General features: G+C 41.9%; 1 protein-coding gene across 2 annotated transcripts in view; it reads right to left on the bottom strand.

The window, feature by feature from the left end:
* PPARGC1A (PPARG coactivator 1 alpha) overlaps nucleotides 1–26,728 on the bottom strand; it is a 366,469-nt gene that overhangs the window by 71,103 nt on the left and 268,638 nt on the right. The window contains exon 1 of one of the 2 annotated variants that reach the window (XM_066317163.1): nucleotides 591–706. The exons of the other annotated variant lie outside the window; for it this stretch is intronic. The gene's annotated coding sequence lies outside the window, so the exon portion shown is untranslated. Of the gene's footprint in view, nucleotides 1–590; nucleotides 707–26,728 lie in introns of those variants that run through there. 2 annotated transcript variants of the gene reach the window in all.

Below are 26,728 nucleotides of genomic sequence, written 5' to 3'. Positions count from 1 at the left end.
CCAGCCTTCTGGAGCCGCTGCTCCAGCCCGTGACGTCACCAGGGGCAGACCCAGCCTGAAGTGAAGGAAATCTTCGCAAAAGCCGCTCAGCGCTCGGCGGCCGCGGCAACGCGCTGCGATTCAAAGCGCAATTCCACGCCACACCCCCGGAACACCGCTCCTGCCGTGGCACGGCTCCTATCCACCTCCTCCCCCCATCTTTTTAATGTCTTAGCTTGCTTTGTCTCCCCCCCGCCCCCCAGCACACAATAGGCAGAGCTGTGGTTACACTAAGGAAAAAGTGAAGTGACTCCCAGCCGAGCTCCGTGCGCCGAGCAGCCCCAGCACCTTCTCCCGTGCCTGCCCCGGCTGCCCCCGCTGCTCTCCGGAGACGCCATCCCAGAGTTCGGGAAAAGTTACACCTCCTCCCGGCATTTTTCTGCACTCGGGCGTTTTTGCACCTCCCCAGGTATTTTGCTTAGGTTATGGCCTCTCGCGGACAATCGCAACTCAAGTTAGTTTTTCCACGGTAAATATATCGGCAGCCCCGCCCCAGCGTTTCTCCGGAATGGACTCAGCATCTATAAAAAACGTTCCTACAGTTATCTCACCTGCTCCGAGGGGGAAGCCTGATCCTGTTCCCAGATGGATTACAGTACTTGGAGCTGCTCTTTAATCACTCCTCCGTCTCGGTGCATTCCCCAAGAAAGCGCGGCTGTCACACGGAGCTGCCCACGGCCGCCTGACCCCCGCCCGCCTCTGAAAGCCGCCTCAGGGGGCATCGCTGCACCCTCCTGACCCGAACCACCGCTTGCTCATGGAAAATAAATCCACTAAAACAGCTCTTGTCGCCTGAAAAATCCAGACACGCTGTTAACACCTGTCTCCCCGTCAAAGCTCTTCTCAGACAATAAGGGCTGCTGCAGGTGCAACTGGTTTATGATGCCCCTTAGCACTGAGAACACAACAAATTCCGTGCACCAAGCTGAACTGCACATTGTTGTCCAGAACAGGGAAAGAAAATCCAAAAATACAGGTCTTGTTTAACTATCCCCACCTCCCTGCTTATTGTTTTAAACTGCAGAGGTTTTTTTTTTTGTTTTCTGGGTGCAAAAATTCTGGTGAAATGTAAATGCTGGCTCCCTTGTGCTGGGCTACCAGTCAAAGTTACAAAACTATAGCTTATCATCCTCCATGTCATGAAATATTCATTTTCATTGTTATTTGCAAACTTGAGTATTCTAAAGACTAAATGAATTCAATTATTATACAAGGCTATGGCAATTTTGCTGAGAGGAAAAAAAAATAAATAATAAGTACAATTCTTGAAACAGCCTTTTTCCCACAGACACTGGAACCTTCAGAAATGGTAGGAGGTCTCAGATATATTCTTAGCTTATTTGTGTTTCCTTGTAATTCATTATTGCCAGTCCTGATAAAATGTACATTTTTCCGAGCTTGTGCTTAAGTGGCAAATCACATCACACTGTCATATTTTCACCAAGCACTGATGACAAAAATGGCATTGTTTTTACTTTACTTTATTAAAAAAGAAAAACACAGCAAAATACTGAATAACTACGGAAAACCTTTCCTACAAATAATTAAATTAACGGTATTGCTTTGCTCTCACAACAAAAAAAACCCCAACCTAATTTCCTTCCCAATTATATGCTGATTTAATGATAAAACTGCAGTAAATTATTAAGATCTGTGGCAAAGGTGAGTACCTCTACCCCCCCTGAACAGTGAACTGTGAAATAATACTGGGCACCTGCCTGCCTGGAGTGGAGTTAGTTCTTATTAATTATTATCTGTGGATCCATGGTTGGTGGAATATTCTCCTTCAATACCTACTTATAATTGTGTTCATTGACTGTGCCGAATCCATCATCTGGGTTTTTTTTGAAGTTTCATTCACACCTTTTATAGAAATGTATTTACACTGGAACATTTCATATTGCTGTTTTGGATATTTTGACCTGCTCATGTTGTTTCTATTTTCTACATTTCCACTTCAATGCTTTCCCTTCAAATTAGCAAGTTAACTGATAAATATAAACTGTGACCTTAGTGGTGCTCTCACCATACAAGCTTTAGAGATTGAAGAACTTTTCTAGTGCACTACAGATGGAGCAACCAAGAGTAATAATTACAGAGCCCCCACAGCCTTTCTATGGCCCTGTCCAGATTATAGCTTGAACTCTGCTGGCAGTTTCAGCATTACCTGGAAGAGATGCCAAGCAAAACTCCAACTATAAAAGACTTGAGATTTCAACAAGGGTTCCACATTGCTTTGGAACAATCTTATTTATTTTTAACTTAAGTGTCTAAGCCCAGCCATAGCATAAATACACTCAGTAGGATCTTTTTTCCCCCATGTTTTAATGTGGGTTTTGAGCATAGTGCCCCAAGGAGGAGAAAAGCAAGGAAGAGAGCTGCAGTGATGGTGTAGTTTGGAAATGATGCAGCCTCCACATCTGCAAGTGAAGTCTGTGAAACCCAGCCAGCACCTAAGCTGCTTCCTCAAAGGAAACCTTGCCTTCTGAACGCTCCCTAGAAGCTTTAGCAATGCTCTTCCCTCTGTTTTGACAACATTATAGAATTGCACAAACATTTTCTGTGGGGCAATATCTGAGCACATACACACATGATATTTGGTTCCATAACAAACACATACAAAGAAAACCCCCCTTCAATTGACAAAGTTTGTGGGTTCCTTTGACACAATCTGCCTTGTTGAAATGTCCTTTATCAGACCACCTCTTCAATCACTGGATTTCTCATTTTCAGGTTAGTCTACACCAGGTCTCAGCAATTATCAGATTTTGACTTTGCTTCTTTAAGGCCATGATTAAAGAAAGTTCTGGTAAGCCTTCCAACATTTGGGCACTAATTCCCAAATCCTGACACATTTCTAATAGGACTGGAAGTTATGGCTGCCTTCAACAACAGGAAATAGAAATCAAAGACCAAAGTCTTCAAGCCCTTTGTCCTTGACTTTTTCCTGGATTCAGCAATCATTTTCTCTCTTTCTCCTCCTCTTTAACCCACATTTCTAGCTATGGGTCAGGTTTTTATTCCCTGTAATTTAGGTTTCTCAAAAAAGCTACTGATTTTGGAGACCTCATGACCAAAACTTAGCCCCTTCATTATGGCACTGAGAAAAAAATATTTTCTTTCCTTGCCCCCAAGATTATGGTACTCACTTAAAGTTTGCTACTTTCCCAGTGGAATAAGCACAAGCAAACTTGTAACTAACAATAGTGCTGGATTTTCAGACAGATGAGGTTTGCAAATCAGTTCTCACACTGATTCAATGCTTTCTGCTCAACCCTCCAAGAGTGAATGGCCTTACAGCAAAAGACCAGCCAATGCTGTATATAAAAGAGCAAACTGCACTCCAAAGGTGTGTTAGCATGAATGGTGTTCTATATAAAGTATATGTACCTTATTAATTTTTTATTAAATATCTTCCTTCTGTGCATCTTTACTTTTTTTTTTTTTTGCACAGTTCTGTATTTGTTCTTCAGTCCATTCCCTCTGTTCCACTTCCATCCTATTTGTTTGGTCTTTTTTTTTTTTCCCCTTTCTCATATTCTTATTCTTATTTATCCAGTTCGTCCTACCCAGAATACACCCTCAATGGCATAAGCCAGTGAATTGAACTCCTTGAACTTCTGGGTTCATTGGTGCAGTAATTCTACAATGGAATAAAGCCATCTGCTCTCTCTAGTTTAGTTTGGGTAGTTATGATCGGAGATTTTTTTTTTAACAGAGAAACCCAAAACAGTGCTCTGCACCAGCTCTCTGAAAAACTCAAGGGCCAAGTTAATTCCTGGCCCAGCTCTGGGTCGCAGGCTGCTGTCTGAGGAGCTGTATATTCAAGAGTCCAAAATAACTTTCTCCAAACAGCAATGCGTTACTGACATTACTGACACCAGGCTGAATTTTGCCACATCTGCCTCCACAGACTGAGGGCTCAAATAAACAGCACTGAATGCCAGGAGAAATCACTTGCTTGTTCATGTGCAACTGGACCTGATGATGACTATTTACTATCAGCACAGATTACCTGATTATCAGGCTTACAGACATGTGACTCTTTGTAATTGGGTGCTTGTAGTAAAACCTTCCAGGAGTGTTCACGTGAAGCAGGAGGATCACAGGTACCCACTACAAGAAATCTTATAATTCTTCTTATACCTCCCTAACATCACCTTCTTTATAAGCATGTTTCACTTACTCATATTATAAACAAGAAAAGCTAATCCACTCCAGCTGATTATATAAAAAATGTATTTGCCACTCGTTTCTATCTACCATTTGGAGCATTCTCCAGAACTGTCATTTGCTATGATCTGCAGGAAAATCCAGCTTGTCAGGCTTGCTAAAAGGAATACGAACAATGTCTTTCACATGGGTGTTACTGTTTTATAGAAGGGCTGATCTGTAAAAGAATTTCTACCTTTAAATTTATGACCTCTCTATGTTTGAGAAACGGAGCCATGTAAACACATCCGTTTCCTGGGGAGGCTGTGGTGCTGTCTGAGCACAGACACCCAGGCAAGCCAAGGAGACAGATTCCAGTTTTGCACTGTCTTGCAGGTTGGCAGAGCAGGCAGGACCACATCAAAATCGCAGACCGTTGCAGATCTTCATCATCTCTCCTTTACTCACCTCACTGCTGATATTTCCTTGGAACAAAAGAAGTCATAAAGTTCTTATTATCCCCTTATCCTTCCACACATTCAAGTCCCTGGGTAGAGACCAAAACCTGCTTATATCTGATATTATCAGACCCAAGGAACTGGTTTCTGACATTCCTGTTCAGGGGCCTGGAACATCTGCCCTTACTCAGAAGTTGAGCCCTTGCTCTCTCACTCCCAGCCTTGCTGGGATGCTCATGCCCTTCTGGTGACAATATTGTCTTCTCCAGCTGCAGCCACACAGGGCAGAACATGGGGAAACTTCAGGAACACACCTTGTATTTGGAACACTGCAGAGCTCTGGAACACCCCACCCAGACCCTTCTCCTTATGCGTGTTTACCATCCACCTTGCACCTTTTCCCTGAGCACCTAGAGAATTACCCCGGAGCTCTTCTTCCCTGACTTATTCATAGAATGCCAATCTAGTTTTCACTGACTTTTTTTGAGAGGGATCTGAAGAGAATGACTCCATGAACAACCACCATGGGTTTGATATCTTAGGGTACAGAAAAGATTCCCTGGTGCAACCATAAGCAAGTCTGTGGGAGGCACCAGCCTTCAAAAGCTACCAGCCTTTACTGAGGTGGCCACCCAGCTGTCACATTGCATTTGGGGTTTGCCATCTGGCCATTTAGTCACCCAGACAGGACCTCCCAGCCTGAAGGGGAGCTGTGATGCCCAGGCTGCCACAGCAGTGCTGGAGACCACACTCCCTTACCAGATCCCCACCAAGGCTCACAGTAGCTAGCGGAAGGAAACATCCCCTTTCCATAACACAGGCTATCTCCTCTCTAAAATGGCTGGTAAGGCGACTGCAGTGGAGCACGCACAAGGCTGCAGCACAGCACTGGAGAGAACAGTAACCTTTAAATACCCTAAAATCAAATCTTGTTTTACACAAAACCGCTATGGTAAAGTCGATGTGAATGAAGCACCTTTGAGTGAAGGAACAGAGGGAAAGGCACTGGACAGTTTTAGTGCCTCCTAGCAATTCTTTTTAATAAACTAGAGATGACAGACAGCCTTACCAACACATCCCTCATCTTCAAATATGACTTTCTTCAGACAGAGCTCAGTGGAACTGAGTCAGCCTTTTTTCTTGGGCCTAGCTCTTGGCATTTTTCATATTAAAACAAAGTATAATGTGAAAATAATTCTGGACTGTAGTAATCTGATGGGATTTTAGTAACACAGGCCACAGATTTGCTCTGCAACAAATTTAGGCAAACAAAATAAAATGAAGATATCACACAAAACACCTGGTGTGGTTTTTTTTTAAATACACTTATGGATTAAGTTACCCTTTATAGGGTTATGCCTGCCTCTGGAAGTGTGCGAGCTTTTGTGGGATCTCCAGTCAGTGGAGAATGTAACTCCAGTCATGAGGCAGCCAGCACTCACTGCTTGGCCTCTGAAGCTCCCAAGCTGCAGCAACGGTCCCCTTCCCCAGCTCCTCACAGCCCTGCACCCCATTTTCCTGAGTCAGCCAAGGACAGGCTAAGCAGAGATGGGATCACCTCACTGCGACACCCAACAGTCTCATGCAGACAAGGCTTCTGAAGGATCAGCTCTGCCTGACCTCCTAACTAGTAGTTCCTGCCAGCCAAAATTGAGCCCTGGAGTTATTTTTAGCCAGACCCTTCATGAATTGCAGTTAACTCGCAATATGCAAACTAGTGACTAGTGCTAGAGGAATCCCTATGGGTTTCGTGGTTCCACTCCCTGCTCAAAAGTCCAATTATTCATTTTTCTTGGAGCTGCAATATTAATCTAAAAAAGTTGCACAAATGGCAAGAGATGTCATCCTCCCTCCATCCCCAGTCAGATAACTGAAATAAAGGAAGATAAGCATTCAGCCCAGGGCTTATTAGCTATACAAAGTGCAGCTGTAAACCTTTAGAGGCTGACCCTCCTCCAGCGATGCTTTTGACGAGAAATTTGTCAGTATTTTCACCTCTGACTCAGGGCCAAACACACTAGTGCAGAGATGGAATGGAAAAACTAGCCACAGAAAGGTATGGGTGAGTTACTATTTAATTTTAATTTTATTTTATTCTATCCAAATCACTTGCCTCAATACCTGTATGAGAAAATGCAGTAAAGTAAAAGGGGGGGGTTAAAGTTGCTGGAAAGGGTGACTGCTCTAAATCCTTTGGAAGGGAATGGAAATCTTTAAATGGATTTAGGCAGGCTTTGAATCAGACCTTATCACAGAAGGAGGGACCAAGACAGTTCAAAGCAAAAACTCCTCCACCTTTTTTTTTTTTTTTAATTTTCATACAATTCAGGCTTCTCCAGCTTTCCCCTGTGAATACAACAGGAATAAAGCACATAGATTGCATCAGCTATCACCATTCTAGACATCTTTGTTCTCAAGAAAGTTAGTGTTTGCTGAACATCTTTGCCCTGGGACATTGATTATATATTATTTTATAAGTGGGAACCAGGAAGATTCATTCTTCCTCCCCGAAACTGTACTTTCATTACTTCAGGTCTATCAACAAATAAGGCAAGTTTGCTGCTTCTGTGTTTGTCCCCTAATGGATTTACCATTGTAAAATTCCCCAACAGTCGGGCTCAATTAAACACTATTTGTTGTTTCTGCTCTTTTGAACTCCACACGTGGAAGTGCAAGTCAGGGCAATGCATTTAACCAAAAGCATTGACAGGACTGTGTAGGATTCACACTGAAACAGAGACTTCATCAGAGTGCACCTTTCCCTTTTGCCTACTGCAGCCTCTCCCCTTCTCTCTGAGGAACAAAGAACCAAGTAAAAGAGGAAATTGTCAGAATGGAAGATTATTTTAATTTCTGTTGCAAGTTGCTGTGTAAAAAAAAAAAAAACCCTCTGAAAAAACAGCAAACCAACACCAAAGAGCACTTCATCATAATATTATTACCAATTTATTAAACCAAGATTGCATAGACTGGAGAAATGAATGTGACACATCCCTGGGGGGTTTCTGGAGGTAGACCTCCAGCTGTTTCATTCTCACATGCACTCCTGTTTACAGGGGCATGGAAAAATATTTGCACTTCAGTTCAATGCAACATAATTTTATACTGTTTACTGGTTTTCTTTAAGGAAGGGTAGAAGCCTGCACAGCAAACTGGAGATGTGTACTTTGAGAGACAGGGCTACCATCTCCCAGGGAGAGTGGGGGAAAACACATGGTGGTTGTTAATTTATTTCCTGGACAATGCTATAAATCGAAGCATCACTGACAATTCCTGCCCAGTAAACATGCTCAATTTCATCTCCCGTAAAAAGGCGAGCAGGCACTAAATAGCAACACATTTTGATTTTCATTTAGCCACTTTAATGATAGGTGATGTTAGTGGAAAAGATCATTTATCTTCAGATTTATTTTAGACGAGATAAAAGGCCTTGCCAATTTTTTAAAATTCATTTACACAAGTGAATAAATCTTCCCAAACAATAAGTACGAAAGTCATATTTCTTCAACTTTGCTAAAATCTGAAAATGCTGATCTTGGAGTGAAATAGACAGCACTGGCATTTTAATCAAGAACATAAAGACTCCTCTTCTAAATAAGAAGTGCAGCTAAACTTCAGGAAAAAAAAATCTCTGATTCAGAGATGCCTTTTTTAATGCATTTAGTCAAAAAATCTCTGATAAATCAGGAGAGACACGTGCAATTTTTATGTCCCCTTCATTTTTAGATCAGTTCCAATGTGAAGGCTACCTAAAAATAGACAGAACCTAACCTTTCAAATATCTATACTGCTGCATACCACGAAGGCAAGCTTTCAGTGCCTCTCATGGCTTTCAAGAGCCTTGTGCTGTGCCTGTCTTCTCCTCTAGCACATTATCCCATGTTGCCTATTGCACCCAGGCATGAGACAAGCTGCAAGTTGCAATGTGCAGTGCACTGCAATATGTGATATGTGTCCATTTGAGACGCACAAGCAGAAAAACCAGCCTTCCCTTTTGGCTGTTTGATTTTTGCCACAAAAAGGACACTGACAACACTGAACCTACTAAGTGGGAATGTGAAAATGAAGCTGTACCGCCTGCCCCAGCAGCTCTGTTCAGAAAGCACAGGCTGTCTACTTGCAGCACACCACTCTTACAAATATGAAGGGGAACAATAAGCTCTTTTATTGTTTTCTGCAGTGCCTGCAGACACAGTTCTACCCATCCAAAGAAGAGATTTTGCAACAGTGCACTGAACTGAGTGACTGGTGTAGAATTACAAGACAGCAGAATATTCGGTAACTATTTCTTTGCATTACACTTTCAAAACTATGATTCTGCTTGGCCTTAACGGTGTAGGTCAAATTCATCTCGAGCACAATCCCAGCAATTTCAGGTCAGTGGTACCTGAAAAATCAATAGCATTTAAGTTGATGAAGTTATAAAAAGGAGGATTTTGGCCTATACTGTACAAATACTTTCATTGTATATATTCTTCACTTGGTATTATGCTATATTTCATTGTTCTCTAATGCTAAACACTTTACTTCGCAGGTCCTAAAGCCAAACGAGGAGCTGGATCAGGAGAAATCTGTACTAAAATCCAGCTGTGAGGTTGCCTCGGAGGCTTTGAGAGACTGTGACTTTTGCTAACATGAAACAGAAAATCACCCTTGTACCAGTTGTTAGCTAGCTACTCCTAGCAGGAACGAGCTCGTAAGGTCTTGCCTTTCTTTGTTTACTGTCATGCTCTGCTCTGACAGAGTTAGAAGTTTGTCAAGGCATTTTACTCTGTCGAAAAATGAATAAAACAATTTACACTGATAAAATAATGAAACAAAGCAGCATCAGACTAAATTAATTCCTTCAAAGAATTTTGGATGGAAAATGTCTTTTACCTGCTGACAGGAAGGCAAGAATAGCAAACAAAGGCATAGGAATAAAAGCTATTCAATAAAATATCGATTTCATTATCACCACCTATTCAACTTAATTTTCTTGGCATCCATATCCCTAATGCAGGTTTGTGATAGATCGTACAATCACTTTTTAATTAAGCCCTACTGTGCCTTGTATTAAGAACAAGACAGTATACATTATGGCACAATATATCTACCAAAATATTTAATGCATATCCTTTTCATTTTGGTATTTAAAAGTTGTTCTCTTAGGAGGTGGTATCAGTATTTAACAACATTCTTGACAGTAAGTATAAAACCAAAAAGCTTCATACTTAATCTAGCTATGTCAAAACTGAAACTCCATAAAGTAATTGCTTTCTGTATATATAGTATTTATATTGCATTTTTTTAATTATTACGTAGCTTTCAACATCTTAAGGTGCAAAACTTGTTCCTTCGGCTACATACTGATGAGACAGAAGTGGCATAAGGATAGAAAACTGACATTTGACCAGTTGAATGCTACATGAAACAGATGTCATCATGTTACAAGAGATACTTAATGAGAAGACTGACTGAGTTGGTAGTATTTTTTGGTTCAGGTCTCTTCTGGTGTATTGCACTTCTGCTGCTTGTGATGGGTGGATCCACTATAAGAACAGCACTCATCTTCCACAGTAGTACTGGCACTTTTCAGAGAGCAACATTCACTTCAATTACTAAAATGCACCTACCTTCTTTCAAGTAAGAAAAGGCTGTTGTTGCCTGTATAATGTGGTTTTAGTTTTTAATGCCAGAAATGAATCAGTAAACATAGTTACATTATGGTATACTATTTCTTATTCTGTACCCATAGTAACCAAATTAATCTCAAGGCACTGCTGGCATTAATTCAATCTGAAGCTCATACTTTGGATTTCACATAGGTGCCTTCATCCTATTCTTCTTCTCAACTAATAAAATGTTAATATATGGCAATATATTTATTTCTGGTTCAGTTCAAGTTGAGGTGTGCAGTACTTTGCAGAAACCTAATTAATATGAATCATACATAAGAATACTCTGTTTAGTATACAAAAAAAATAGCACATGAGGATGAAACAGAAGATCCAAGAATTAATTTCTAGCTGTAACTTCTCTGTCTCTAGCATAGGGAAGGCCAGTTTTCCTTATCCTTCAATCTCCATTAAAAAAAAATCCTAACATACAGCGTAGTTCTGCACTGTTGAAGAGCTACACTAAGCAAATCACAAATTATTGAAAAAATAACAAGACTAAGGAGATCTTGGAAGATGAAATACTGACATCTCCCCCTATACCACCATGAGGGTTGGTGCACACGAGCTATTAACTACAGTGATCTACAGTTCCCACAGTGATCCAGAAGTACTGTCTTCAGCAACACCCACTAATAAGAGTTTTTCCACTCGACCAGCCTTCAGCCAAAAATACACATCCAGCTGATAGTGAAAAACCATCTCCACACCCCAGGAATTGTGCTGTACTGCTCAGGAGACATAGGCAGCTCATCAGCTGTGGTATTGACTAGATCTCTAGACCTCAGCAAGAAGAAATCCAGTTCTTTTGTCAGAACCTAATTTGGGCAATCTGATACCCCAGGCATGCTACTATCCCAAAACCTGCTCTTTTACTTAGAGAGGTTTTGCAGCAACAGTTCACACTTCTTGGAGCCCTTTTTACCTAACTGTCCCTAGCCCCTTGGACTCCCAGGAGCACTAGCGTCTCCAAGTATTTTGGTGCTTTCAAAACTAAGAGAAATTACAGCACTAAATGGTGCCCAACTTGATCCAGCTACTGAGAGAGCAACAGGGCCAGATTCTGCCACCCTTATTCACCACCTAGAACAAGCAGTCCCATCAAAAGGGTGAGCTGATGTGGAGAGTGAAGGCAATGCTTACAGACGAGCAGAGGGAGTGTAGGTGATCTGTGGCTCATCAAGTGAAGATGATCCTCACTCTGAAAAGAATCACCATCATTCCAGTGCTGCTCTGCATGGAAGCTCAGGCTCCAACCTGTACATGGGTCACAGATCTGCAGCAAAGCTGGTATTTGGCTTACAAAGATCCCATGTTCTGGGAAAAGCCATTGGGGATGTTTGAGCAAGCCCACACACAGGTTGGACTGGCAGCCCCATGCCCACCACTGCAGGACACAGAAGACTCAGTGGGTCTCTCCATCAGGCACTTCACTCAAGGCTGTATGAAGAGATGCTCAAGCCCAGCCTTTGCAGAAGGACCCATCTCAAACAAACCCTCACAACACAGGACTGCATCAAACAGGTGGAGTTCAAAGAGCTCCCCTGTGCATTTCATGTTCTTGCCTTGGTATCCAAGCAGGAAAGCTCTCAGGGAGGCCCTGGTGTGCCCCTGGGCACACTGGCCTTGAGCCCTGCTGCATGCTGCATTCAAGGGCACAATACAGTCCTTCACTTTTACCAACTGCTACAGAGTAAGAATTCCTAGAACGGCTCAAACACATAACAGTTCAAATATGAGTACTTTCAGACTTCTTTTTTATTCCAAATTATGTGCTTTGCCAGCTTCAAAAAAACAGATGGAAAATACGTCCCTAAATGTGCACCCTTGTGATCATTCCAAAAGGAAGGCAGCACCAAGTAGCTTAAAACGTTTGCTAGAAAAAATCTTTTCCATATCATGCAAATAGCAGACAAAAATAACTGCTAGGCAATTGATATACATACAAATATTGGTTATTTTAAACAGTAATTTGTTACTGAGGACATCTCACTGAAATATTATAATATTCAATTTCCTCTGCATTTGCATGGAAAAGGAGCTGGAGCGCACATGATCATTCATTTAACTATTACATAAATACGTCTATCATAAGATCACACGGTGTTCAAGCCAGAGTTCAAATACATGTTTAATGCATGAGAGTATGATGAAGAAACTTGTGAACTCACAGGTCTCGTAGCACAATCTCAATCAGATACAAGCTTGGTGTAAATATGTACAGTGTCGTGTGTTTTCCAATAGCACCGTGTCTCCAGGCAGCAGTCTGACATCAGCAAAGGAGACAGGTGGTTCCCTTTCCAACCCCAGAGGGGTGAAAAAAAAAAAAGAGTTAAGACAACGTGTAAATATAGCAATGTTTTTTCCTCAGTGTTTTGCTACAGTTTTCAACCCTTAATGAAACTGCAGTGCCTGAACAATTCTCATAAAGTCTTTGCCACAAATCAGTGAGTGGATGTCATGTCCTAAGATATTTATAACCTTAAAGGTAGTGGTAAGTGATACTGTTTGGCAGCCTCGGTTTAGAAGTGCTGAAGTTATTTGCCTTTTGGTTTCGTAAGAAAGGAGCTCCAAAAAGCCACAAAAACCCAGTTTCCTTGCTCTAAATGTATCCCTTTCCTATAGCAGATCACTGTTACTAATAATGCCTGTAAGAATGACAAACAACAGTCAATCACAGGCACAGGGCAGGTCACAACTGCTTTTAGCTAGCTCAACTTCGTAAACTTTAACAGTGTGAGGTATGCTAAACCCTGCACAATCCACAGTAGTTTGATTTTGAATCTCACATTACAAGAGTTCACATGTATGGTAACCTGCATATAGAATAACCCAATTTGGCCCTTTTTTCCTATCTGTACATAAATAGATACTTTTTTTTTATTTTTTTTTTTTTACACAGTGACAGCCACTGCCTCTTAAACCATTTTCTTTTGTTGCATTTCCTTAGAAACACAAATCTTGTTCCTTGGCAGCAGTTGCAGTAAGTGCTGTACCACATGCCCAAACTAGTTCTCACTCACAGCTTTAATTCACAGTAAGTGGCACGAAAGGAGGTCAACACTTCTCAGAAACCACTTTCAGTTCTTTGCTGCTTCAGTATCTATTCTGTAAAGCCATCCGCCCTAACAGAAAGAAAGTTGTTTCGTATATTGTGTCCCTTGCTTTTTTATTATTGTCATCTTTATGGAATGGGCTGCAGAATATATCTGATGGAATAAAAGAAGATTATTCCTGAAACCACATTCCCTGTCTCCCTTTTGCAAGATCCTAAAAATGTAAGTAAAAAGAAAATAAAAATTAATACTTTCTGCAACAAAACCAAAACGGCCCTTTCTTTTTCTGTGCAGAAACACTTTAAATAAATGGCATCTTGCAACTCAGTGTCAATCACCGGGTCTTACTTTCAGTTCAATTTTCTTGCTTACAGAATGATTTTTTTTTTATCAATCCAACCAAGACATCATGGCGGTTGAAAATCAAACAGCCTTCTTTTTTGCCATGATGCATCACTGGCAAGAGGAATGGCCCTGCTGACAATATTTTGCTGTCACATTTGCCTCTACAGCTTCACTGCCTTCTCTGTGATCAATGAAAACAGATTTTGACCTCATCTATTTCATTTCAGACCATATTCTGCCCTGAGGCACACGAGTACAACCTATCATAGTTATAGTGGCAATTGGGGCAGAATTTGTTCCTTTCCTGACAATTCAATATGTGATTCATGAACCAGAATTGAATCCAGTTCTCCTTTCCTAGAGCTCCTCTGTTTTTTGGCATCAGTAAAAAAATCAGCAGAGATGAATTTATGTTGGTCATATCAGCAGAACTGGCTGGGTAGTCAATAATCAGACTGCTCAGCAAGATGCTACCTGACCAAAAGTTAGTTACTGTATTTTATTTACACAGTTTATTCTGTAGTCTGCTTGCTTGCTTGCTTGCTTCATTTCTCCCTCTGTTGTTTAACTAATGGGATCATAAGACTTGGAAAAACACCTCCTAGTCTTGAACATTTCTAATTGGCTTAATAAAGCAAACCTAAAAAATGATAATCCTCTCCACAACCATCACCTTAAAAAACACACCCCGGCCACTAGACATGGAGTACATGGTGTATTCACAGGGTATGCAGCGCAGGCAATAACAGGATGATCAAGTTTCTCATTAATCCCCAAGACAATGGACCCCTTTTGAAAACACAGGCTCCATTTATATTCACACATGGCTCTGTGTGCCAACACCTGCACGCACTCTTTCATGCAACTCGCTGCACAGCTGAGGCGAGCACACTTCAGCACACACTGTCTCACACAGACACACAGCAATGCCACCTGAGACCTGCAGCACTCCAGCACACCTATGCTGCACCACCTACAGAAGCAGCAGAGTCTGTTCTAGACCACCCTGGGAGCACTGGCACTCCAGAGGCAATACCAGGAGCTCTTTTTGAACCCTGGGAGTCCCCAGTGTCTCAGTCAGGATGAGTCAGGCTTTGCATGCAGATTGTATAGTGATTTTCTGCAGGACTCAGTTCTCAACCAGAGGCAAGGTTGACATCACTTTGAAAACCACATCCAAGACATCTAATGAGTTGTATACAGGAGCTTAATCTGTAGTAAATTTGATGTACGGTAAAAAAACCTCCTTAATATAACAAAAGCACTAATCAACATATTGTGTATTAGGCCTGCAAAGCACCAATTATCAGATGAAGAGGAGTAATGCTAGATAGTTCCAGTTTCCTCAGTTCTTTAACTATTTATGTCAATGGAAATCAAGGAAAAAATGCCTATGGAACCACATATGAAAACACACATGAAGGATTTCAGCCAACATTTCAGTTGAGATTTCAATGTAAGGAGAAAAAAAAGTATTTAACAGTAAAACAACAAAAATATATATAGCTCAGGACCTCCAAGTCCTGCTGCATACTGCTATTGTACTGGTTATGAGAAAAACAATTTTTAGACGCAAATTATTTTAATTTCCCTCACCATTTAAGAAAAATGCATTCAAAGCAAAACACAGAGCCTGATCCTGCCCTTCTGCAACCCCATCAATAGCAGCCTTACCACAAACTCCAGTGAAGCAAGATTTATCCTTTCCCATGGGCCATGCTCTGAGTCCTTAATTCAACACCTTATTCACCAACTCGTTCCATGAGATTAGCTGTGGTTTCAAGCGTTATTCATTCAAAGCAATGGGTCTACAAACACTCTCTTTCTCTGTATTGCCAGACTGAAGAAGATATGAACAATTTGGGGAACATTACCAAAAGCTCAGAGAGAACCTCAGTATCTTCTGTGGGGTTTTCTTTGGAGTGAGAGAGCTTCCTGAGTTTGAAAACCAGGCTTGTAACGAAATAAATAGAACTCTCTTCTCCTCCTTTTTTTTTTTTTTTTTAATTTTTTTTTTTGGTAACATGACCTAAAAAAGGATTTGCAAATACATTTGGAGAGCAATCCTGCATTTATTGGATTTTTGTTTATTTTCTGCAGTTATTTCAAAGAGTTTCTCAACATTTTCTGTCTATCAATCTTAAAAGGTTCATCTTTTCCAAGTGCAATGTGTCTAGCTTACTTTTCTTTTATTTCTTAGTATATTTGTTACACTTACTAATAATTACCTGAATGCCCACACAATGCTTTATAAACGGGACCGCAAATATCCCCTTGATCACCACCAGCAAAAAGCTTCTCCTCCTCAAGGGAAATAAAACCCAGTGCAACTTTTTGCTGTACTATTTGCTGTTTTCCCAAGCTGCAGGAAAGCCTGTGCCTGCTGGTTGGGCAGCCCAGGAGGGGTCTGTGTGCTCGGAGGCAGAGCACAGGAGCCACAGCCTGCCAGAAGTGCTGATTCACTGCAGCCGCTGAAGAGGCAGCGTAGCAGCTAAGCTGGGGGAAAAGATGGCACAGAGCAGGGGGGCACCTTCATTGGTACAAATAAATAAACAGGAGGGAATGCCAAAGCTGCTGCAGAGACTATTCCCTAAGAACTCTGCTTAATACATGCATGTTTGTTCATTTATTGGAACAAAACGTGTTAATACAGTGCTAGCCATAGGGGGAAAAAACACTTGCAAATGCACAGAAGTCATGTAAATCAGAAGTACTGCTCTATTTTACAAGAAATTTTCTCCATTAATTAATTTCATGACTTAGAGCAAATGAGCATGGTTGGAAACAGGGGACCCTGCTGATACCAATCTCACAGCATAGGATACTTTCGTTTCCCTCTCTCCGATATATAGCAGATGTACTCCCTGGCTCAAATCCAGGTGTGGACTAGGTACTTCTGCGGCTAAAACACCACCCTCTAACCTGGTTAAATCTTCTAGTAACTTTTTCTGGTTTGGAGGTAGAAAATACCCCATAAATTCCCCAGGACTTTAAAATCCAAATTCTCAGAGTTGTCACATTTATAATTAGAACGATCTGATACGACTGGCATTAGTGTGAGGTAGGAACATATTACAGAGGGCCAAGCAGACAAACTAAAATATTTCTCACCGTTAAAAAGGGAATTCTTCCAAGTAGAAATGTCAGTTGAGTCACAAGGGCTCTGTGCAAAAGTAGCACCTCTTCATCCTCATACCTACTCTTAGAAAGTCCTATGCTGCTGCCTAACTTAGCCCAACAGACCACACCACCTACCAAAGCCCTGTCAACAGCTCTGGCTCCCTGTGCTAAACACAGATCTTCCTCCAAGAAAAAAATTACTTTTCTGTAAGTGCAGAGTGTTTCAGAGCTACCTGTAACACCCCCAAACTCTACATAAAGACAGCATCTCTGTGATACTGCACACAAGAAGATAGGCCTCCACACTGAAAAAAATTATGTTTGATAAAACACTTTGTCACAGTATTCCTGGATGCAGAACTTGTGTTGCAAGAGTAACCTTCCTATGTGCTAATGAAAGTACTTTTCAAGTTACTTACCCCCACACTGCAGACAAAGAAAATTGGAAAGAACGGGAAGAAAGGAGGGAAGAAGGAAAGGATGGAGGGTACACTATTGTAGTTACTGGACCAGCAAACAAGCCAGCAACAGACAAAATGAGAACAGCTGTAAGGAACCTGGCAGCACCAGCATGTTGAGGGAAACAATAAAAAGGAGCCTGGAAGACAAGAGAAACCCTGGATGCAGATACTAACTTTTTCTTTTTTTTTTTTTTTTTTCCCCGAAAGAGGATTTATGATGCTAGATTTTGGTTGACTCCTAATACCCACACCGGGATAAATACAAACGAAATTAATTTTACAGCTGCAATCTTTCCAATTTTGAACATGGTGATTTGCTGTAAGAAACCCTATCACCACGTGTCAAAAAGGAACATAAAACATAACATGCAGTATTTTTTGAGAGACATCAGTTGTAATTAGATGAAACCTAAGCAAGCTGCTCCAGGGAGAGGTGGATGGAGTCGCACAGCAGAGTGCCTGGCCTGTGGTGCAGATGGCAAAGCTCAATCCAGGCAAATACAGTGGGAAGGCCACAGGAGCTCCCATGTATCAAATAATAACAGTAATGTGTCTCTTCCTTCTGCCATCCGGTCACTGAAATCAGTGTGAAAGCAGCATGGAGATGAAAATGCTATGGTCAGGTATTAGGTTAGAACTTCCTACCTGACCTGAGATTACAACCATCATCCCTCATCCCTCTTACTTCCACATGACAACCCTCATCCCTCTTATATCCTAAACTAAGCCACTGGTCTCAAAAGTTTTAGTATCACACTATGGCCAGTCTTCATTCTAATGTATTTAATTTTTCTAGAAAATCAGTAGTAACTGATCTGTAACATAGACTTGGTATTAAATGACACCACTGATGTGTGAAGAGATGGGGATACTCCTCAAAGAAAATATGAAAAATTTCAGAATACTATGTCTGAGAAAAAAGGTGGGGTACTTATTTCAGAATTAGGGCAGGAGCAGTTTATTTGCTCACAGTCCTTCCTCTCTTACCCCATGACCAGACTGACAAATTTTTCTATTTCAATGCTTGGGAGAACCAAAAAGGGTGCTGTCCTTTAGTCCTACAAAATACACCTCCAGGTATGTAATATTTCCCTTGTTGGCTTCTGCTGGTGAGGGTCATATTATTAATGTATTTGGCTCACCTTCCTGCAGCCAGACATTCCCACAACAGGTGTGGAGACCAACAAACTGGTGACATTTGTACCAAAAAAGCATCAGGTCCTTTACAGCACGAAATCCATGATTTTATAAAATGGGTCAGTGCTGAAGAAAAGTCACTTTCCTGAGAATGAAAATACGCAGTATGCTTTCTGGTATTTCACCTGCCTGCCATATTATCCACGAGCATGACAAATTAATGGCTATAGCTATATTATAGCACCACTTTACACTGCCAGGAACACTCAGAAGGATATTGCCCCTGTGAGAAGGCAAACACTAGACCAGCTTTCCTGGATAAACTAGGGGTAAACAGATGCCTTTCAAACTACGAAGAACGACAACAAATTTTTACAAATACACTGAAGAAAACCCTTTGTAAGGCTTGGGGTTTTTCCTTGCTTTGGTTTTCAGTATTAACACTTTGGGCACCTGATGTTAATCCCTCCCGTATTTCTCAGCTCTCGTGTAGAAAACAGAGCACAGCCCTGCTGCTGCGGCATTTCCAAGTCTGCACACAACATGCTGCACATGCCATTGCTTGACATTTTATTGACAACAAAGGCCCGCAGCACAGCAGCACTTTTAGAGATGGGATTAGCATAATGAAGTCCATCTTCATGGCTTTTTCATGGCATTTCTTTATGAGAAAGAGTGAAAAAAGACCCAAACCAGAAACAAAACTGTTTTAGTCTTTTAGGACGGAGTCTCCTCTGAAATAATTGTATAGTCCTAAAGGACAGAAAAGTCTGCAAGTAAAGGAGCACATTTGTACTTGTAAGTAGAATATAACTGCTGAAGAACCAGGGTGAAAAAAAGATACTGACCTTTCTATAGGTCAAGAAGAGCTCAAGTGTGGGGCCTGGACTAGTACAACAATACAGCTGACAGAGTAAGCTCCATCCTGAGATAGTAACATGAAAAATACTGAGCCTTCCATGTGGGACCTTCTACTACTCAGGGATGGGCTGAAAGGGTCTTGCAGCGATGCAAACACCAAGATACCAAACCCCCTAAAAATACATGTACAAACCCCAGCAGATATTGCTTATTGCAGTCCCAAGTCAAATGGTTCTCATGCATGAGCAGTCCAGACAAACACAGCCACTGAACCCAGCCTACATTTGCCAGATGTCCAGCCCATATTTGCAAGGTGGCCCTAAATGCAGGAACGAGAGTAGCACTCTGAGCAGGAATCAGCAATTTTGTCTACAAAGCTCTGATCTTCCCCTCTTAAAGCTTCAAGAAAACTCTTCAATGAAAAAGTGCTTGGCAGAGTTTCCATCTGTTCTTGGCTGGACTCGCTAGCCAAGTCTGAAGCACAGAGAGCTTTGCTTTATTTTTTTTTCCTGGTACATAAGTAAAACTCCACAGTATTACTGCTGTTTACAGAATGAAGTAGAGCAATCACACAGCCATCAGCCCAGCCTAACTCTAGTTGATAAAAAATTAATTTAGACAATTAGGAATCATGCTTTCTGATTTTTGTAAATTTTCTCTCTTTCTTTCCCTTTGGTCTGTCTTTTTTTTAAAGTCCTGTATCCCAGCTTTCCTTTTTGTAGCCTTCTACAAACACGTAAAAAAAATACCTAAGTATCTACATGAGTAATTTATTCAGAACCTTTTCTGGGCAACAACAAAAGAGCACATCAATTTGGTATGACCTCAAACAACTATTTAATCAAATAATGTTGCAAAGCTGCCTTAGTAAGAGATCAAAGAAAAAAGATCACAATAGTCACCAATTGCAGCAATAACCTGTCTGCAACTGAATTCTTGGCTTTAAGCAAACAAATTAAATCCACTTAGAAATTAAAAGCTGCAACCTCCTTGCCGTGAACTCCTTGCAAAAATGGGGCAAATTACTCTGGTCACGGGTCAAAATAACAAGTATTCAGCACCTGTCCTGAAAGTTCTGTGAACTTGCAGAATCATAACTCAATTTCTCTAGGAAGTTCTGAGATGCCTTCTGAAAACCAAACCTCCACCCTGGTTCACAACCTTTGTTTAAGGAAGACAAGTAATCTACATTGTGAGAGGCTGTGCTCATTTTCCTGACGTACTTCTCTGTGACCTGAACCCTCAGTTATATAAGAGTGGAAAGCATGGACAATTCATTCTTAATGCTAGCTCAGTCCTGGCCTCTCCTGGGCACTGGCTGAAAATAATACTAAACCATGCTGAATCATTTACAGTAGCTTTATGATGTGGATTATCATTCAGCAAGGACTGACCTGACCCCATCACACTCATTTCATGCAGCAACACAGACTGGACTCCAGAATCTAACAAATGCCACCCACACTGGCACCAGCACAAGTCATGCATTCATGCAGAAGGCTTGCTCTAGAACAAAGTTGCTTTAAATTTATCCTGGTAGTAAGCCTTCAGTAATTGTCATATCCCTGGCCTCTTTTGTCGGCATAGGCAGTGCTTTAAAACTATAAGCTGCCAGACACATATGCAGGTTTTTATTTCAAGCAGCTTCCCCATTCTTACTTTCAGAAGGCTACTAGCCATTATGAGAAAATATTTTGTTAATCAATCCTTCCAGCAGTTACCAAGATTTCTAATGCCTCTGCTAAAATAATGGTCCTTTATTCTGCTTCTTCCTCCAGACAGAGATTCTGGTCACAAGTCATGGGAACAATCTACTTCCTCTTGGACACACGAGATACTGTGCTACAGTGCAATGCAACAATGTGGGCTCCTCAGTCATGCAGGACCTGGTCATATGGCTGCCCACTGAATTCCTTCTCTTTCCACCATCATAAAAGGAGTACAAGATGCTGTTGCCATTTATATTCCACTGATTACACAAGCTATTTTCATGGCAGGACTCTGCTACTGCATTCCATCTCACAGGCTGAACAGATTGAGCTTTTTTAGTGGATTCTATTAAAATAGATGTTCATTCCAATAGGACAAATTCATCAGGTGAGGAGCTTTTACAATGAGTCATTTTAAGGTAGTCTTTGTACACGTCCTTTTCAAATAGCCTGAACTCTTTGAATGATAAAAGTGCACAAAAACAATAGTGGCTGTGAGTGGAGAAGAAACATTTTAAAAGCTGGGTTTGTTAACCCAGAAAACAAAACTCCGTCTGATTTTAGACTGGATCTTTCTATGCGTATTTCCATCCCTACTGTTTTCTTTTTACTTTTAAACTAAGGGAAACAAAGGTTTTAATTGCATTTTTACTCATGGACTTTCGTTATCAATCATTTATGTTTCCTAGTGAACTCTTACACTAAATAAAAAGAGAAAATAAGAATAAATCTTTTAAAAGGAATCAATTTGCTACACATCAATCCCTGCAGGCCATGTGCTCATAAGTCAATAGTTTAAAATGAAAACATCTGATCAAGGTAATACACCTGTTAAAGGAGCATAAAATTCCAAACCCAGTGGTAAAATATAAAGATTATGAAGCCTCTTAAAGGAGCCATCAAAGTAAACTATTACACAGATACATCTGCTTCATACCAGCACTCGTTCCATCAGTGCCAGTCACGATAAATGAGCATTAGGACAAACATTTCATAGAGCATCTGCAGAAAATAGTATTTTTCCAAACGTGAGGAATTCAGCTCAAGGAAAGAACCAAGTAATGATTTAGCCTGGCGTGCACTTTCTAATAGAAGATCTCCAAGCAATGCAAACTGCTAATGATCAGAGCTCACCATAAATCTGCGCATTAGCGATTTATCAATCCTGTGTTACAGACGAAGCAAGTCCCATACACGACAGGCAGGGTGAAGTGACCAGCATGCCTGAGCGTGCTGAGAGATGGGCTCAAGCACTGACTAAACTCACAGGGAATCAATACTGTCACTTGCCACTATGATTATTACTATTACACAGTTCAACCACTTGTTCTCTTGTTTCCTACTCCAGTGGCTCTGTCTTTTGTAGCTTTGCTGGAGGAGGGAACAAAGCTCCTCACCAGCACAGGCATTCCTGCACTTTCACAGTGTGTCATTCTCCCTACCTCTCAAGCAATACAAATCCCACATGGATGCTCTCTGCCAACATACTCACTTGTGCATGTGCTGTTGGTAGAGCCAAGGGGATTTTTGTTTCTCTTTTGTTTGCCCTTTTTTTTTTCTTCTTTCTTCTCATCTTTAATTTAAACACAGTGTGCTCAGGGCCCCATGTAAGAGATTTTTTAACCCCTTTCCAAAAGCTTATGGGCCTTTTGAGTATCAGTTGTAATTGGTCTCAACCATGTTTTGTAGTGCTTGTGACCACACTTGGGTTTGGCCTCAAGTTCAAAATGAAGGGAACAGTTGCTACCTTGGTGTTCCTGCTCCAGACTTTCTCCACCTTTCTCCCTTTTTTCTTCCTAAGGTTATGTAGACACGAGAGGAAGAGAAATACAATTTCATACAGAGGGCCAAGAGAGGAGAATGATTTCTTCTTCACACAATACCTTCCTGTTGGCCTTCCTCCTGGCTCCCAACCAAACCAGCAGCCAAACCTCCTCTGGTTCACAGCCCCAGGAAAGGCTTTCACAATAGTGAAATCACACACTGATTTCATAATACCCCATTTTTGTGCAAAAGAAAGCTGCTAATTTATACCACCCTGCTCACGGATGCTGCTATAGGGGCACAGGGTGGCTGCAGGCAGCGCCCAGAGGCAGACAGTGAGTGTCTCCTGCCCAGCAGCACATGGGCAGGTCACTGTGAACCCCATCGCACCAGTGTTTCCCTTTTTACTCCAGGAGTTGCTGGTGTAATGTTACCCTCTGTGTTACCACATAAGTAATGCCGCCCATGTGACCAAGATTTCCAGGTGTGGCATTTACATTTTTTGCATCTTTGACGTTACTTCCTGAGGGGGAGACACCATGGCCCCAATCCCCACCAGGAGCCCAGGCTTTTTCATCCAGGATCCTCACAACACAGCTTTCAACACATCTGCAAAGTGGCTGAACAGTCAGGGACACTGTCCTGCTTTATATAACGCCACAGTTTTTGCATTGTTTTTGAAATGCCTGGTGCAGGTGTCAGCCTGTTTAAAGGGTACAGTCTGTGTGCACACCTCGCCTTCCCCATGAGCACACGAATTGTTACCTCTCGGAATGCATTGCCTTGGCGCTGCTGACATTTATGTAGAACAGAGAGGTCTATTTTGCCAGCAATGACTTCAGCGTCATTCTCAGTAACTTTAAAGATCAACCATAACAAAACAAAAAGGCTTCTGAATTTTATTGGCACGTGCTGACACAGGAAATGTGAAATAGGGGTACCTGTCATAACTGATCCTTCATATTCTGGAAAAAAAAAAGAGAAAAAACCGACTAACCAACCCCTCCCCCCAAAAAAAGAGCAACCGTAGAGAACTGCTCTGAACTCTAAGGCCACATTGAAAGAGGAATGACTCAAAAATAGCCTTGTCTGAAATAGAGCCCCCAAGGTAAGTGTGGCAAGGGAGCGCCCCCAGGCAGGGCAGGGCAGGTGCCTGCTGCAAGCCTCGCTCACAGGGCGAGGGAGCTGCTCTGGAAGGAAGGGGTTAATATTAGCTGCGTGTTATACTCAGCGATGCCTTAAATAATCATCACATGGCTCCTGTAATCTGTTCCATGCTGTCAGCACTGGGTTAGTCATAATAATATCAGATAAGAGCTGTTCAAAGTGACATACTAACCAACATGAGAGCCACATGACTTTCTGGCTACATGGCTGCCCTTCACCTGAACTTTGGCTTAGATAGTTTTATACCAGCACAAGGTGTGCTGGCGTCAGAGCCCCTTCCCTGCACGGGCAGTGGGAAAACACCTGCCCCTCCAAGCACCCCACAGCCATCCCCTGCAGAGGGGATGTTCTCCTGCTGGGACACCCTCTGGACATCCCCCCTTCATTTTTTTCTAAGCTGGCTGCAGGGTAAGAGAAGCACTTCTGGCACAGGGCATGCAGGGTGACTTTTCCTTTTTTTGACAGTACTTCCTGCCTCCTTTGTTGCAGGCAGCCAAGCAGAGGGGCAGAGAGGGACAGCAGCAGGAGGGACCCTAGGTGGGGAGCAGGAAGGAGGCAAGAGCAGGGGAGAGGATTGTGGAGGGGTGCAGGTGCCATGAGGAAAAACAGCAAGGCTGTGAGGATCTGCAGCAGGGAGGACAAAAGTGGGCAAACTGCAGCAGTCAAAAGGGGGAAAGAAAATACTAGAAGCACAGAAATTGGTGTGAGAAATTGAGTTTAAAAAAAAAAAAAAAAAAAAAAACAAAAAAACAAACAAAAAACCAAAAACAAACACCAACAGAACTGGTTGTTGTATGCTTTGAAAGACACATGCACAGAAAAAAAAAAAAAATAGCAAGAGCTCTAGCACTCAAAAGGTGCCCATGGCCAGCCCCAGAGACAGGGAACAACTTCCTCTGTACCTTATGAACCAGCTCCTACTCATCACTTAGCTGCCACATCAGCCCAGGGGGAGTTAATGTGATCTCCCCAAATAGCTGCCTGCTGTTTTCTTTTTCAGGCAAGAGAGATGCTTTTTTTTTGTTTGTGGGTGTAAAGTTTCCTGCACAATCATGCCTTGGTATTTCAGAATGCTAAGTAACTACAAATAATTAATAACAGCAAGCCAAATCCAGCAGCAGGCTATAAACTGGTGCTGAGCAAACCAGGGAATTGGTACAAATACCCTATTTATAGAAGAGCTGAAAGGAAATCCATTGCATTGTTACAAGAGATGTGAAGACATCTTTCTTGACAAGTATCATGTTATCCTGCCAGAGCTCCAGTGGCACAAGACTGCTCATGTCCTGTGGCTCCACTCTCAGGCTCTAGCAGGGTGCATCTCAGTAAACAGCAAAGCTCCAGCAGCACCAGCCTGGCCACACGGTGTGGAGCAGCTCTCTGGAGAAGGCAAGGGGACAGCTGCACCACCAAGAAACAAGAAGAGCTGAGCAGGCTAGTGCAGGGTATCATCCTGGGGAAAGGGCAAGTGGAGGAAAAGGAAGTGTAGAAAGGAACTGCTGTTTGAAGGAAGGGAATTCAAGGGAAAAATAAGGTAAAATGAGTGAAAAAACCTGGGGAAAGAAAAAAAAGATAGGGAAGCACAGCATCAGAGAGAGGTTAAAAGAAAATGGAAAAACAGTGCCGAAAAGTATTTTGCTTTATTTTCCTGCATTATCTCTTCCCTTATAGATTGCAACACACTCCGTCTGTACACCCTAAACCACGAAGTTTTGCCCCCTGAGGAGGAGATCTGGACTTTGACCCTTACTGCCAAGTGTCCAGTAAGTGTTCATCTCTGTAACATTGAACTGCCGTGGGCACCTAAGACACTCCCATACAAGACCCCTCTAAGCCAAAAAAGGATGGTGTCAAACAAGCTTGGTGAAGCTAGGGCATTCCAACCAGAAGGGAGAAAAAGGCGAGTGTTTGCTGCCAACAGTCAGCTCAGGCCAGCTGCAAAGGCTGCTCATACAGATCTTGTCCTGAAGACAAGGGGAGGCTGGATTAAGCCCTGGCTTGCCAAGAATGGTGATCAGTCTCTCACTCATTCAGCAAGACTCCTTCAGCAGAGAGAAAAACCGCATAACAAGAAAGACATTCGTTCCCTGGCACTTGCGAGTCTCTTGAGTATTATGTAAATACCTGCTCTCATGGGTATTGGAGTTAAGGAAAAGGGGCACTCACATTAAGTCCTAGGTACAGAGGCTGGGTGGCATACAGTCAGTGGACATAAACTGGCACCTCTCAGCACAGTTGAAACTTGAAACACTTTATGAACTTATCTGTCTTGCTCTCTTCACTGCACAGGGAACCAAAACCAACTGTGCTCTTAAGTCTTTAAATTGAACAGAACAAATTTAGGGCCATAAATTTGTTTCCTAGGATTAGGTGGCCTCAGTTCCTGCAATGTTTTTTTGAACAATCTCCTCTAGGATACAGTCTGGATACCATGGGGAGTCTTGCTGGTGTCATCTCTGAAGCCAGCACTCTTTTTTTTCCTACTTAACTGAAACCCATGTGTGTTTTCTCTTCTGCTAATGCAGGTCAAAACCATTGTTACACAACAGCGAAATGGCTGGAAACAACTCCCTGCTGTTTTAAATTCTCTAACCCTAGGCAGGGTGCTAGGCTGCACTCACATCTTCCTCCATGAGTGGTAGAAGGTATGTTTGCCCACTTCTCTCACTGAGCTTTGCAGAATGTTCTTCCAAACTATGCCATTTATTATTCATTATTATTTAATGGGACCAAAGAATGCAATATGTGTAACCAAGAAATGTGCCAAGTAATGTTCTTTCTTTTAATGGCTAGATCAAAAAG

This window comes from Sylvia atricapilla, chromosome 4, assembly GCF_009819655.1.
Source record: "Sylvia atricapilla isolate bSylAtr1 chromosome 4, bSylAtr1.pri, whole genome shotgun sequence".
Classification (NCBI taxonomy): domain Eukaryota; kingdom Metazoa; phylum Chordata; class Aves; order Passeriformes; family Sylviidae; genus Sylvia; species Sylvia atricapilla.
The sequence above is the reverse complement of the archived record's forward strand: the minus strand, read 5'-3'. Positions and strand labels throughout refer to the sequence as shown.